General features: G+C 42.3%; 1 protein-coding gene and 1 long non-coding RNA gene across 6 annotated transcripts in view; one reads left to right on the forward strand and one right to left on the reverse strand.

Annotated features, from left to right (window-relative positions):
- The window catches only part of LOC115130065 (semaphorin-5B-like), a 326,138-nt gene that overhangs the window by 36,713 nt on the left and 275,185 nt on the right, over positions 1-14,240 (reverse strand). The window lies entirely within an intron of this gene.
- Positions 1,897-4,457, forward strand: LOC135571790 (uncharacterized). The gene is made up of 3 exons (XR_010463940.1): positions 1,897-2,061; positions 4,105-4,269; positions 4,374-4,457. It is a non-coding gene; the product is annotated as an uncharacterized LOC135571790 (long non-coding RNA).

Consider the following 14,240-nt stretch of genomic DNA (forward strand, 5'->3'; position numbering starts at 1 on the left):
TCAGCCAGCAGCTCCTGAAGGAAGGAAGTTCACCATGGTTGGCACAGTTAGAAAGAACAAGCCTGAGCTCCCCCCTGCACTCCTCACAACAAGGGGGTGAGAGGCCTTTTCATCAAGATTTGCCTTCACCCCCACCGCCACTCTAGTTTCTTACCTCCCAAAGAGGAATACGAATGTGGTCTTCCTGAGCACACTGCCCAAAACGGCTCAGATCAGTGATCCCAGCCATCATCCTGGACTACAACCACAACAAAGGAGACGTGGACAACCTGGACAAGGTGATTGTAACTTACAGCTGCGGGAGGATGACTGCCCGCTGGCCCCTGGTTATCTTCCATAACATCATAGATGTGTCCTCATACAATGCCTTCGTGATATGGAACAAGATCAACCCTACCTGGATACCTGATACACGGAACAAGAGGAGGGTGTTCCTGGAGCAGCTGGGAAAGGCAATTGTAACCCCACACATTCAAAGAAGGGAGCGTCTCCCCTGCACAGCAGCCTCTGCAGCGCTTGTGAAAGCTGTTCAGGGGGCGGAATCTTGCCCTGATCCACCTGAGGCTGCAGCTGGGGCAGGCAAGAGAAGGAGATGCCAATTCTACCCCCCAAAGAAGGACTGTAAAACAAATACTGTAAAACATGTGCTGCACATGTGAGAAATACATCTGCAAAGTCCATGCACAGACACTTGCATACTGTCATACATGTGCTAATTAGAGTTGATTGATTTATGTTCTTCACATTTTTGTTTTGTATCTATTATCTCATTTTATTCTTATTTATTGTTGTTGTTTATACACCTTGTGGGTGGGGTTAATGGTTCAAAAAATGGGAGTTGAATTCCTCATTGTACAGTATATAAGAATATATCACTATGTTGCCAATAAAGTTCAATACTGTTATTGTTTCCCTTCAATAAAATGCATTCAAAACTACTTTCTGCACATTTCTGCTACTTTCTTAGGCTATACAGGTGAGAGAGTAATAGGATACGGCGCCTGTCAAATTTGATTGATTGCTGACCTTATGACCTGATGACCTGTACAGAATATGTGCCCCCCCCCGCCCCCCCCTGTTCGTGTGGTCATGTGTTAGAGGGTGTTTGAACTTTTGGGGCCCATGCCCCCCCTCCACCCCCCAGTTTTATCTCCCTTATGGTTGTTATCTATGAAGCAGGAATGTCTGGGTCTATAGATAGCGCTGGGGCCTCAGCATTATAAATGGCTAGAACAAGCCATTTTTTAAGACCTGAATATTAAGCATCTAAAAATATGTCTACAAGGGGAATTCTCGGAGTGCTCTGTAGCTCATGTCACGAACCCAACGCCAAAAGCTTGGAGGATATTTTGGTAGAGGCTCCCGAATGTTTTAACGGATTTCTGTGTACAAGCGAGGGCCATATTTCGTACATATTCAACCCGGAGGAATCTACGGTTAAGATATTCACAGACAGCGTGTCCCAACCCTTTTATCGTGCAGAACCCGAGCCTTTTCTCTAGCGCTAAGGATGCGAGAATGGCTTAAAATAAGGCTAGCTTTGTGTCAAATGGAACGTGCCCTGAGTGCTTCAAGGCTGCCAGGATATGCGCTGGAAGAACAAGTCTGTGGACGTCAGGACCTAATGGCCCTGAGAGTCACATCCATGGGCTATACCCGGACTCCAGAGTGACAATTTTAGCATGTGAACAATTTGACAGGTCAAATGCTACGAAAACGGTCAGTCCATATGTATCCTCCAAAGCATGCAAGGATGTAAATTTTTTCAAATAATGTTCAGTTTTAAATGGCGCGATTACCACATTTTCCGAACCCTGATGAATAAGCTGGACAGTCTTTTCGAAAATCGTGAACAATTACGACGATGGCCTAGGTTATCGTTGAGACATACCCGGAACAACATATGTTATCGTTGAGACATACACCGGAAGAACAACAAGTTCGAAGGCGGATCTTTCCCTGGCAGGAAAGTGGACAGAGCTTCGACGGAGCGCGGAAAAGACTTTGTGATGGGGAATTGGAAACGGATAATGTTCAGGGCTAACAGGACCCCATATATCTGTAAGAAATAGTTAAAATAAATGTTGAATTATAAGGTGTGTTAAAATGTAGGTGTTAATTTTTGAAAATGTATACCCCCCCATTTAACTAAGGGGTAGAGCTCTTTTCTCTCAAGCTAGGGTCTGGCGCAGACAACTGTAAGATCTGAAAAAAAACATGTATTATTTTATAGTCTATTCCTACATTGGGTATGTTATGAACGTTACGTTTTATTAAAGTTTGTAATAATGTACAAAGACCTGCATCCAAGTTTTTTTTATTTTTACATAAAACACGTGTGCTGCATGTTTAAATATTATTCAAATGGGTTACTTAATTCAAACATGTCTTAAAGGTTGTACGAAATATTTTGGAATTCAATAAAAGGAATGTTTAAAAACGGTATCTCACAAAAAACATGTATTATTTTATAGTCTATTCCTACATTGGGTATGTTATGAACGTTACGTTTTATTAACCTCTTGCCTCTACTTGGGACGCTTGCGTCCGTAGGCGATGTAAATATCATTAGCTGTGGTCTTGGAAAAAATTTCAGGAGAGAGCTCTTCCGGAATGATCTGGGCGGAGACCGGAGGTAAGTCGTGCCCCTCTTTCGGTTCAACCAAGAATCAAAGATGATTCAATTCACAAGACTCTAGACAACATGGGGATGCTGTGGGAGTTGAATGCTCGGTCTTATCTAATTCGGCTCACTGTTAACAATTGCTGGAAGTGGCGCAAGGATATTTATTTCCATTTTCTGTGATCAGGTTTTCCTGCGCTTTCCGATGTAACGCACGTTATGTAATAGCCACAGTCGTGATTTAACCAGTTTTAAAAACGTCCGAGGGTTTCCTATCCACACATTCTAACCATATGAATGTACTATATTCCTGGCATGAGTAGCAGGGCGATGAAATGTTGCGCGATTTTTAACAAAATGTTCAAAAAAGTAGAGGGTCGACTGAAGAGGTTAAAGTTTGTAATAATGTACAAAGACCTGCATCCAAGGTTTTTTTATTTTTACATAAAACACGTGTGCTGCATGTTTAAATATTATTCAAATGGGTTACTTAATTCAAACATGTCTTAAAGGTTGTACGAAATATTTTGGAATTCAATAAAAGGAATGTTTAAAAACGGTATCTCACCCTTTAACTATGGGAAAAACCTATTTAACAACTTATTCCAACTCTGTCACGAAGTAAAATAGAATCCGAGTGTTTGTGTGTGTGTGTGTGGGAGGGGTCTTGAGGCGGAGCAACAGGTGTGTGTGTGTGTGTGTGTGTGTGTGTGTGTGTGAAAATCCTAAAGTTGGGGGGGGTCCCAGAACTCTTATCTGTAGAGAACCGTTTGAAACCAAGGTGTGCACTATCATGCATAAGGCATGTCGAGATATCAGCCGAACAGCGGGGGTTAAACATAGATATCTCTAATCTGCGGCCCCCACACACCCGGTTTGCAGACAGAATGTCACGACATCCCCGCCTGTTGTTGGCGTGTAGCATACATCTCTCAAAAAACTCATTCCGAACTTTTAGATAGTTAGGGACAGAACAATTTTTTAACGTTGTCAGCATTGCTTTAGCGCAAACATAAAGGCCCGAATATTGAGCTGCACGGACAGATTAAAATAATAATAATAATATTCGGAATAAGGGAATCTCGCATAATGGATATTTCTGAAGGTGAGTAAATGAAAAAAACATATTTTAAGATTTGTTTGAATATTATTGGAATATTAAACCCTAGTTATTTGGGTATTTCAAAAAAGCCCAATATAGGTTTAAAAATTAAAAAAAATAAAAAAGTGTAGATATAGCGTATAACTGTTAACATTGTCTAATGGAATCTAGGATCCCCGACATTTACGCAGCTTTTACGCGATTTACCTGATCTGGAACATGATGGGGGTTCGCAGGAGCAAAAGTCTGGCAGACAATCACCAACGGCCTTTTTCGTTGTAAGTCCTTATAATTAAACACATACCCAAGAAATATTTATATATAAACATTTTAAAAATAGGTTGTACTATTTTTTAAAACTATTTTTATGTATTTACAGCCGACATACAGCCCTTTATGATAAAGGATGCGTTATGGCCAGCTGACACGCAGGACTTTGATGCAATTCTACCGGCCCAAGTACACTGCTCAGAATCAAGCCCACCCGAAAACTACTGTTGGGCCGGGAACTTGCTGCTTCACGAGCCGGCGCTCCAGGGACAAGGTATGGGACCATTATACAGTTTTGTTATTAGTTATCAGCCTTTTTATTAGTTATAGATCTGTTGATAGCCTATGTTAAAACAAGGACAAATAATGTTTTTTCAGACTGCCCGGAGACAGACCCAGCAGAATCGGGAAAGCTAGAGGGAAAAAGTCACACACCCCCGGTTTCGGCGATTCGTCACAACAAGCGCCAAAAAGCAGAGGTATTTTAACTATGTACTGTTAATATATATTATTATAACGGAAAGGTATTTGACATTTGTATGTAGCTAACATATATATTTTTATATCTAATAACGTAATTATGTATGTATTATTTTCATTCAGACTCCGCACCGGCGAAAAACGGCACAGACGACCACATAAATCTAGAGCTGGGGGATTCCGGCGCCCGAGCATTCCGAATGAAACACCCAAGAGACCTGTTTTTAATGACATGTCAGATGTTGATGACCAGCTATTCTGTGATGCGGCCAACCTTATAGACCCAGTCAATTCTACGGCCTCAATACCTGCAGACGAACAAGAAAGGTTTTTCACATTATTTTCCAGGGCTTTGAAATCGAGGAATGTTTTGCTATACAAACGACTGGGGGATTTAATTGAGAGACAGTACAGAGACGATATGTTATTCTGGCATAGAACAATTCCACGCATGTTAAACAGCAACCCCATTAAAAAACGCAAATACAGACGCTAAAATCATACATGTAACACCAACCATTACAGAAAGAAAAAAACGAACACTCTTAATTATCCAAAAAATGGCAGAACTAACGCAACACGGGGAGACAGTTGAAAGCCTCTTATCCCAGATTCCAGACGAACTCCTAGAAGTTATAAGACGTATGAACGATTCAGGAACGTTAGATGAAAGCATATTAACACAGATTCCAGCCGAACTCTTAGAAATGATTAATCGTATGAACCAGTCAGGGGGGGTTGAGGAAAACATGTTATCCCAGATTCCCGAAGCCCTCATAACCTTAATTAATCGTATGAACGCGAGTCAGACAATTTCGGCCCCGACAACCCCGACAACGATAGAACAACCCGTAACGCCTAGGTCCGTAGAGTCTGAAACGCCACAAGATGTTTTTGGGGAATTGGACAATTATCTAATAAATCTGGCTGCAGATGTTCAGGATAGACGTGTCAGGGTTGTTTACAGGAATAAATTCAACAATACAGAGATTCGACAGTTTTTCAATTTCCTATGTGTGAATCAGAATCTTGACTATGCTGTATTTTACATGATGATAATGGACACTCTGAATGACCTGTTAGAAACAGCAAGAGATTATGGCGAACCTCGTGATGTCTTACAGTTGGAAATATGTGGAGATAGCCTGCATAATTCAGTATCTCTTATTTTACCCAATGGCGAAGCAGATCTTGAACAATTTACAGCGCTGGTAGAACGCCTTGTTCAGTCAAATTTAGCCATCATAGCCGATCGAACCCTAGAGCTTGTAGTGCAAATAATACGTCAACCACAGGGGGCGGTGGGCAGAGAAGGAAGCTTGATAGCCTAATGCAGTCAGAAATCATAAGCAATAAAAGGGCCTACCTCATAAACGTTCACAATCCCGATAATAAGCTATGTTTTGCAATAGGCCTAGCGCATTTACTTAACCCCGGATGTACTGATCTGACGGCATTGCAAAAGGCTAGAGAGATCCAAACGGCGGTGGGTCTCGGGATCCATGAAGGCGTGGCATTCTCAGACATTGTCAAATTTGAAAACCTTCTGAATATCAAGATTGTGGTTTTGTACCACAGTAGAGCTAATGCAGCTCTCTTGAAGTTCCAAAACACCCCCCAACCGCACCCCCAGATTCTGTACTTTTATGTGCAAAACGAACATTACTATGCCGTTACAAACGTCACGGCGTTCCTAGGGGCAGCCTATGTGTGTAGATCCTGCCATACCGGCTACAGCCGAAAGGGGGCACTCGTGCCGTTATAACTGTTCGGTATGTCAGGATGCCGAGTGCCCTATGCAGACCCTAAACTTGACACCTTGTGAGGATTGCCATCGCACATGTCGTTCGACCTACTGTTACGATAAACACAAAATTGAAACATGGCACCCTAAGGCCGGTAAATCTGTAAGCATTTGTGCCATTAACAAGAAATGCCCAAAATGTCATTGCAATTACAGCCTTAAAATAGATAGCCCTAAACCACATGTTTGTGGAATCCTACAGTGTCCAATCTGTAAAGGGGTCTGAAAAGCAGAAATGCTGAAGTGGTTCAAGAAGTGACACACGAGTGTTATATTCAGCCCTTGGCTGAAGATGAACCTTCAGAGAAATATGTGTTCTATGATTTTGAGACAAATCAACAATCGGGGATCATTTGCCTATTTTTGTATCTACCATGACATTCACGGGGAAAAGTGGTCTGCAGAAGGATCCAATTGTGCACTACTCTTTCTAAAACATTTTAGAAAACCACAGTACCGAAACTTTACGTTCATAGCGCACAATGCTAGAGCCTACGACTCGTACCTTCTTCTGAACCCCTTGATAAAGCAAGGCATAGCGCTGAGGGTCCTAGCGCAAGGGAGTAAAATCCTGTGTTTTGTAGATCCCGCCTTCAACCAGAGATACATTGACAGTTTAAGCTTCTTACCCATGAGATTGGCTCAAATGCCAGAGGCCTTGGGTTTTGAAAACTCTGTGAAAGGGTGGTTCCCCACTTCTTCACATCTGAGGAGAATCTACACTATATAGGATCATATCCCAGCCCAGAAATGTATGGGTGTGATCAAATGTCTCCCAAAGAGCGAGAGAGATTCATGACTTGGTATGAGACAGTAAGACATGGCACCTTTGATTTCCATAAAGAGATGGAATCATACTGTGACAATGATGTGGTTATACGTGAAGGATGCCTCAGATTCAGAGAAGAGGTAATCAAAGATGCAGGTATTGACCCTTGAGTTGTACAACGATTGCATCGGCATGCATGAAAACATACCGTACACACTATATGCCGACATCCTCTATAGCGATCCCTCGCCTGACAACTACCGACGCCAGTTCAAGGCCTACTCTAGTGGGTCCATTCAATGGCTAGAGTATATGGCCCAGGATAAAGACATTTTTATTCAACATGCTTTGAATCGAGGGGAGAAGGCGTTTGGCTCTTACCATGTAGATGGCTACACCAAGATTGACGGGGTTGAGACCGTGTATGAGTACAACGGTTGTTTCTTCCATGGTTGCAAATCTTGCTTTGTGCCCCAGAACATATGTGTCCTAACCCAAAAGACTTTTGGGGAAATGTACCTAGAGTTTCAAGACAAAGTTGATTCGTTACAGGCTACTTACGGTCTAAAAGTGGTTGTTTTGTGGGAGCACGAATGGACAGCCCTCAAAAAGTCTGATCCTCATGTTCAAGCATTCCTTTCCAGCTTTGACATCCCAGAACCTCTGGAGCCAAGACAGGCCTTGTATGGCGGCCGTACCAATGCTTTGACATTGAGGTATGTAGCGCAACCCGACGAGACAATAGGCTATGTGGATTTTACATCCCTTTATCCGCATGTAATGAGTTCCTCATGCTATCCTATAGGTCATCCTGAAATTATTCATCGTGATTTTGACTTACCTCAAAACTATTTTGGTCTGATCAAAGCAACAGTCTACCCTCCAAGGGGTTTGTTTATACCTGTGTTACCTTACAGGGGCCCTCAAGGAAAACTTTTCTTTCCCCTTTGTCGCACCTGCAGTGAAAACATACAACAAAACCCATGTGATCACACAGATCAAGAAAGAGCACTGACAGGTGTATGGGTCACAGCTGAATTCTCTAAGGCTTTAGAGATGGGGTATCGTGTGGCCAAAATCTTTGAAGTATGGAACTTTCCAAAGAAATCAGACACTCTTTTAAAGAGTACATCAAGACCTTCTTGAGATGTAAGCAAATGGCTTCAGGCTATCCTGCATCGGTCACAGATCAAGAAAGTAAAGACAGGTACATTCAAGACTATCATGACAGAGAAGGCATCCTTCTTGACCCTGACAGAATAGAGGTCAACAAAACCAAACGAAATGTGTCGAAATTGTACCTAAATTCGCTTTGGGGCAAATTAGCGCAGAGGTGTAATATGTTGACAACGTCGATTATTAAAGACCCTGAAGAATTTTTGGAATTCATTTTTTCGGACCAATACGAAATTTCACATTTTTCATTCTTGAGTCAAGACATTGCCTTGGTGCAATGGCGACGTAACAAGAAGTGGGTTCTACCCCGGGTAATGTAAATGTGTTTCTTGCAGCATTTACCACGGCCTATGGCCGACTTGAACTGTACAAGCTCATGGAGCAGCTTCAGAGGCGGGTACTTTACCACGACACAGACTCTGTGGTCTATGTAAGCAAACCAGGGATTGGAGCCCCCACTCAGCAACTATCTGGGTGGCTTAACGAGCGAACTCGCAGAGGGTGACCATATCACAGAATGGTCATCCTGTGGGCCCAAAAGCTATGCTTTTAGAACGCTAAAGAATCACGTGGTATTGAAAGCCAAAGGAGTGACTCAAAACTATGAAAATGCCCAGCGTGTAAACTTGGAATCAATCACACGCTTGGTCGAGGGGTTCCTAAATGACAGGAATAGTGACTTGGAGATTTTGAGCTCCTACAAAAAGATTGTTAGGGATAAAAAGGGCTTCCATCTGAGGAATGCCCCACTCATTAAAAGATTCAGGGTTGTCTATGACAAGAGAGTGCTTTTGCCTGACGGGACTACATTGCCCTATGGCTACTGACTTATGCTACAGGCCGCAGTGTGTCAGGCGTGACTCAAAAACTATGAAAAAAAATACACCTCGTGTAAAAACTAGGAATCAATCACACGTTTGTTTGAGGGGTGGTTCCTAAATGACAGGAATAGTGACTTTGAGATTTAGGAGCTCCTACAAAAAGATTGTTGTGTATAATAAAGGGCTTCCATCTGAGGAAGGCCCCACTTACTAAAAGATTCAGGGTTGTCTATGACAAGAGACTGCTTTTTGCCTGACTGGACCACATTACCCCTTTGGGTGTTGACTTATGCTACAAGCTACAGGGGTCTTAAAGCTTAAGATATAATGACTGCTGTAGAAGGTTTTGACCCCCGGTTGCAACTACCATTTTCGGCCTTAATCGCAGGGCCTTCGAATAGTGGTAAAACTTGTTTTGTAAAAAGTATTTTAGAGAATTCTGAACATGTGTTATCTCAAAAGCCTGATAATGTTGTGTGGTGTTATTCATGTTATCAACCTCTGTATGATGAATTGTTGAAGACAATAAAAATCAAGTTTGTTGAAGGAATACCTGATACCCTGTCTGATGATGAACTTTTACCTCCTCATAAAAACAATCTGTTGGTTTTGGACGATATGCTATTTGCAGGTAGCGAACATCCCGAAATTGCCCGAGCGTTTACCCAATATACGCATCATAGAAACCTGTCCGTGCTTTACTTGGTGCAGAATGTGTTTCACCAAGGTAAAAATAGCCGCACCATCAGTTTGAACGCCAATTACATGGTTTTGTTCAAAATCCTAGAGACAAACTACAAATTAACACTCTAGCTCAGCAGATGTACCCGGGAAGGAAATCCTACTTTATGGAGAGCTACGAGGACGCAACCCAAGCGCCATTTTCTTATTTAATCGTGGATTTAAAAGCAAATACTCCAGAACACCTGAGGCTACGAACCGGTCTGTTCCCGTGGGAGTGGCCGGCTGTGTACATTCCTAAAAAAAAGTAGCCGCTATGTCTCTGCGTTTAAAAAGAAACTTGCCCTCTTGAGAAGCCTAGTTGGGGCTACATCTAATGAACGGAAGGCCATCTTGGGTCACTGTTCTTCAGATCTCATATTATCCCTATGTGAGATTGCTTTGAATCTTCTCAAAGGACGCATTCCACTCACCCTGACACAATTGAAAAAATTAAAGAGACAAAAGACCTCGATCAAGCTCTTTGCCAATAAAAGGGTCAGTCTTCAAAAGAAACGACATAGCATACAACAGTCTGGCGGTTTTATTCTACCTTTACTAAGTATAGCCGTGCCCTTCATCACCAGCCTTATTGCAGCCCGACGTGGTGGTTGAACACATAGGGTGATGGCCAATAAAATGTATCTGGTGCCACAACAAGAGTTGGATAGACTTAAAAAAACAAATGCAGGGGCCCCGAAAATATCAGACAAACAGCGGAAAATGATTTGGATACGGCCATGAAGGATATTTTGAATCAAAAAGGATTGAACCCCTATGATAAGGTCCAAAAATACACAAACCTCTTGCAAAGGTATTTGTCCTAGGTGAAACAAGGGGAGAGAGAGACAGGCCATTTAACTATTTCCCTACAGGACCCTTTAAAAGATGACGAGCCTCGCGAGAGCCACGCCCTGTAAGGCCGGTACCTGCGAGCTTACCATCTGAAGATCAAATGCCTGTTGAAGATAAAGTTATGCATGACTTGTTAACCCATGTTCCGGCACGTAACAGGAAAAATGTTAGCTACATTATGAACAAGCTAAAAGACTCAAATGGGGCAGCTACTTGGAATGACAAAGGAGAGTTTATCCTTCAGGGGCTGTTGTCAAGGGTTCACATATACTTGACTTGCTTAAAAGTACCACATCTGCCCACAAGGTGGCTGATGACCGAAGACCTCCAGGGTGGCTTCAGTTTCTTAAGGCCCTGGCCATCCTCAACATACCCCTCTCGGGTGTACCCAACTATAAGATTCGGCAACAGATTCACTCTTTAAAACACAAACCGTCACCGAGATACAGCACCCCTAAAGATGCCCCAAAACCCTCGCATCCTTATGAAATGAATGACGATAACCCATTTACCCCCTGAACGCCTCTGGACCTTTCCCTAATCCCGATCTCTCTGGGTGGTTAGCCTTTTGAATGACTTTTGAATGACTATGATTAAATTCAATAAATTTTATTTGAAAAATAAGCAATTTAACATTTGTGGCATTCTTGAAACATTTGGCGTGAGCATACGCCTTGATTACACATTCTTAGAGGATACACATTTGAACACTTTTGATATTTTCTAACAAAACAAGCTACAACTTTATCATTACTTCTTAAATCATCCTTATAAAGAGACATAACATCTTCAAAAGAAACTCCCGGGCTCTTTGGCATAGGTAGAATACACAGTGTTGACCGCATGTCGTTGAAAGGGTATCTTGCACCTGTTTGATATTGTAGTATATCTTTGAGCCATTTTTGGTCAGAAATTCTTTAATAGATTTGGGGAAATGTGAAAAACGGGTGGGAAACCATAGGAATCAAAAAAAGTTGAGATTTTTCTTCCTCCTTCCTCTTCTAAGGTCACAGCTAGCCAATGTTCACCCGGCATGTTTTTAGGATGGGTATTGACAATAAACATTGCAGGCCGCACCTTCCATTTCTCCATAGGTAATTCATCACAAGCCAACACTCCGCAAAATTGTTTTCCAATCAGTCGGCTCATCAGCCCTTCCAACTCTTGGGTATTCATGTCTTTTGCTCAACGATCCTTAATAATAATCTACTAAAACCTGTCTTCGGCTATTCACCTCCAAGATTGAATCAGAGCAGGCATAAACAATCATGCTAACCGTACAGGCTAAAGGTGTACGGAAACGCATTTCCAGCCTGAGGTTACCTTGGGACACCACAGAAAGATTTCCTGAGGTGTCATCATCTGGGGATAAATTGAAAGCATACATTGTGTAACCCTCGGCAAAATCATTTCTGTCAATAGGTAAAGAGAGATCTTTTAGATGCCTCCCGGTAGCCAGGAATAGATTGTAAAATTCTCGCACAGATATGTTGTTATTAAATTGCGGTTGGAAAGCCTTAGCAGGGACCTGACGTCCGTCCTGACACAGAGCGACATACTCTGCATTGAAGTGTTGAAAATTAAAGGGGTTTTTATTTAAGCTGCCCGTATTGGAGGCGTGATCAACCAAACCTATAACTACGTATCGCGGTAAAGGGCCTAGAAATAGGTTTTCTTGACTGCAGATTCTGCTGCCCACATGTATGCTAAAGGTTTTCATGGTAATTCTTTGGAGAGGGTAAAGGGCATTTCCTTTCAGCAAAGCCTGTGAGTGATCCAGACGAACTGCCGGAGATACCGATACTTTTTTAATAAAAAGCGTGGCCCCCAACACTTTTAAGCTAAAGTCCCCATCCGTTGCAGACATTAGGCAAAACTCATCCTTGGCCCTGGTTAATTTTAGTCTTAAATCAACCGCATTTAAGAGTAAACGTTCTTGAAAGAAAATGTCAGAGTGTATAGGGCCTAGCAGATGAAACTCTCGAGATTCTGCACAGTAGCGAGCCCGGGCGGCCAGGCCTTTATTTGCACCTGTGGATGGGTCTGTCGATTCCATAGAGCCTCCTGCAGTATCCTTGCTAAAAAGCCCTGCGCTGAATTGGGTCTTGAGAGTGTCTTCAGAGTAGTTGAGTAAGCATTCCATGATGGCACGGTAGGGGTATGTGGCACTGCTTTGACTGATTAGCCGTTCCCCAAAGTCACATCCACTTGGGAGAAGATGGTGGCCACTGGGTAATTAATGAGACTCACTTTGGCATCGTTTGCAATATCAGTACCATCTCTTTTGGTTACTTTTAGACGCAAATGCACCAAGGTGTTGTTGAGGTCCAGATAGTTGTCACCGTTGCCTGGTATGAAAAACTCTATGGGGCCGTTGTCTGTAATGGCAGAGAGTGGGGCTATCTCCACATAACTGGACCTCTCTACTGAATGTTGGGTTAAGGGGGCCGTGAAAAGATCGAGCTCTGTTTTTATAGCTTCAGAGGACATGCGGTGTAAAAGAGCCATGGTGCTTGTTCTTTTAGAAAATACTTCCGAGTATTCTTTTTACCGTTTTTGGTCCAGACCTCCTCACTTTACCCCGTCTTTGACTAACTGAGTTTCTTTTAACCGTTAACCGCCGTTTTTTAGGCTCAAGTCTTCGCCTTATACCTGGCGGTCTCTTATTCGGTCTTCGAGACAACATCATCAACCCCGAGCCTTCTTGACTCTCGACATCTGGTGACGCCCTTCTGTTTATCGCATTGGCGACAACCTCACTTACTATATTTTTGCTGCTGATTTTAAATGCGGTTTGGCTATGCTGAAGCCTCTCTTCATAAACGGTAAAACCATCCTAAAGAGATTACGAAATATCCCTCCGATCCCCGAACCATACATGGTGGGCGATCCATAATATCCTGGTAACCCATTACCCACTTGATCCACATAGTATGTGACATACCTGTTAGGGTCGAGATGTCGGTGTTCCATAATTTTAATTTAGATGTATTATGTATATAAAATATATAATACTAATATTATATATGTAGAGAGGTTTTGGTTGGTCTAAAGTGGAGTTTTACAATCGTTTTACCATAAGTAAATTCAATGTTTTCGTTCTGATCCGTTTTAAGCTCAACAAGAATGTTTTCAATATATTTCTTGCTTACAGGTACGTAGTGTGGCTTGTCGTAGGTGACAGTGACGATGTCCCCATCCTTTCCATCTATATGAACCGTTCTCAGGAGTGGCACACAGCTGTCTCCGACCCTTTGATAGGATATGATGTCGGTATACACAAATATGTTGTAAAATCCTGCATGTATATCCGCGGGAATGGGAATAATTTATCTCTCACATACGTCCATGTATTGGGCCCCATCCCTAACATGTAGGCTAAATTACCACTGGTCTTTATCCCCCCGGAAGCATCTCCTGAGATTTGTACCCTTTTATTTATAGGGTTGTACATCAGGAATATTTCCATACTGTTCTGCGATAGCCGTTCATTCAACTCGGAGACGAGCCTTTCGACGGTTCTATAGAACCCTTTTTTAACCTTAATAAATTTAGCAGGTTCCGTTAACTTTTTGAAATAAAATTCCCGGTCCTTATCTTTGATATTATACCAGCTATGG

The sequence above is a fragment of the Oncorhynchus nerka genome, linkage group LG1 (assembly GCF_034236695.1).
Source record: "Oncorhynchus nerka isolate Pitt River linkage group LG1, Oner_Uvic_2.0, whole genome shotgun sequence".
Lineage (NCBI taxonomy): Eukaryota > Metazoa > Chordata > Actinopteri > Salmoniformes > Salmonidae > Oncorhynchus > Oncorhynchus nerka.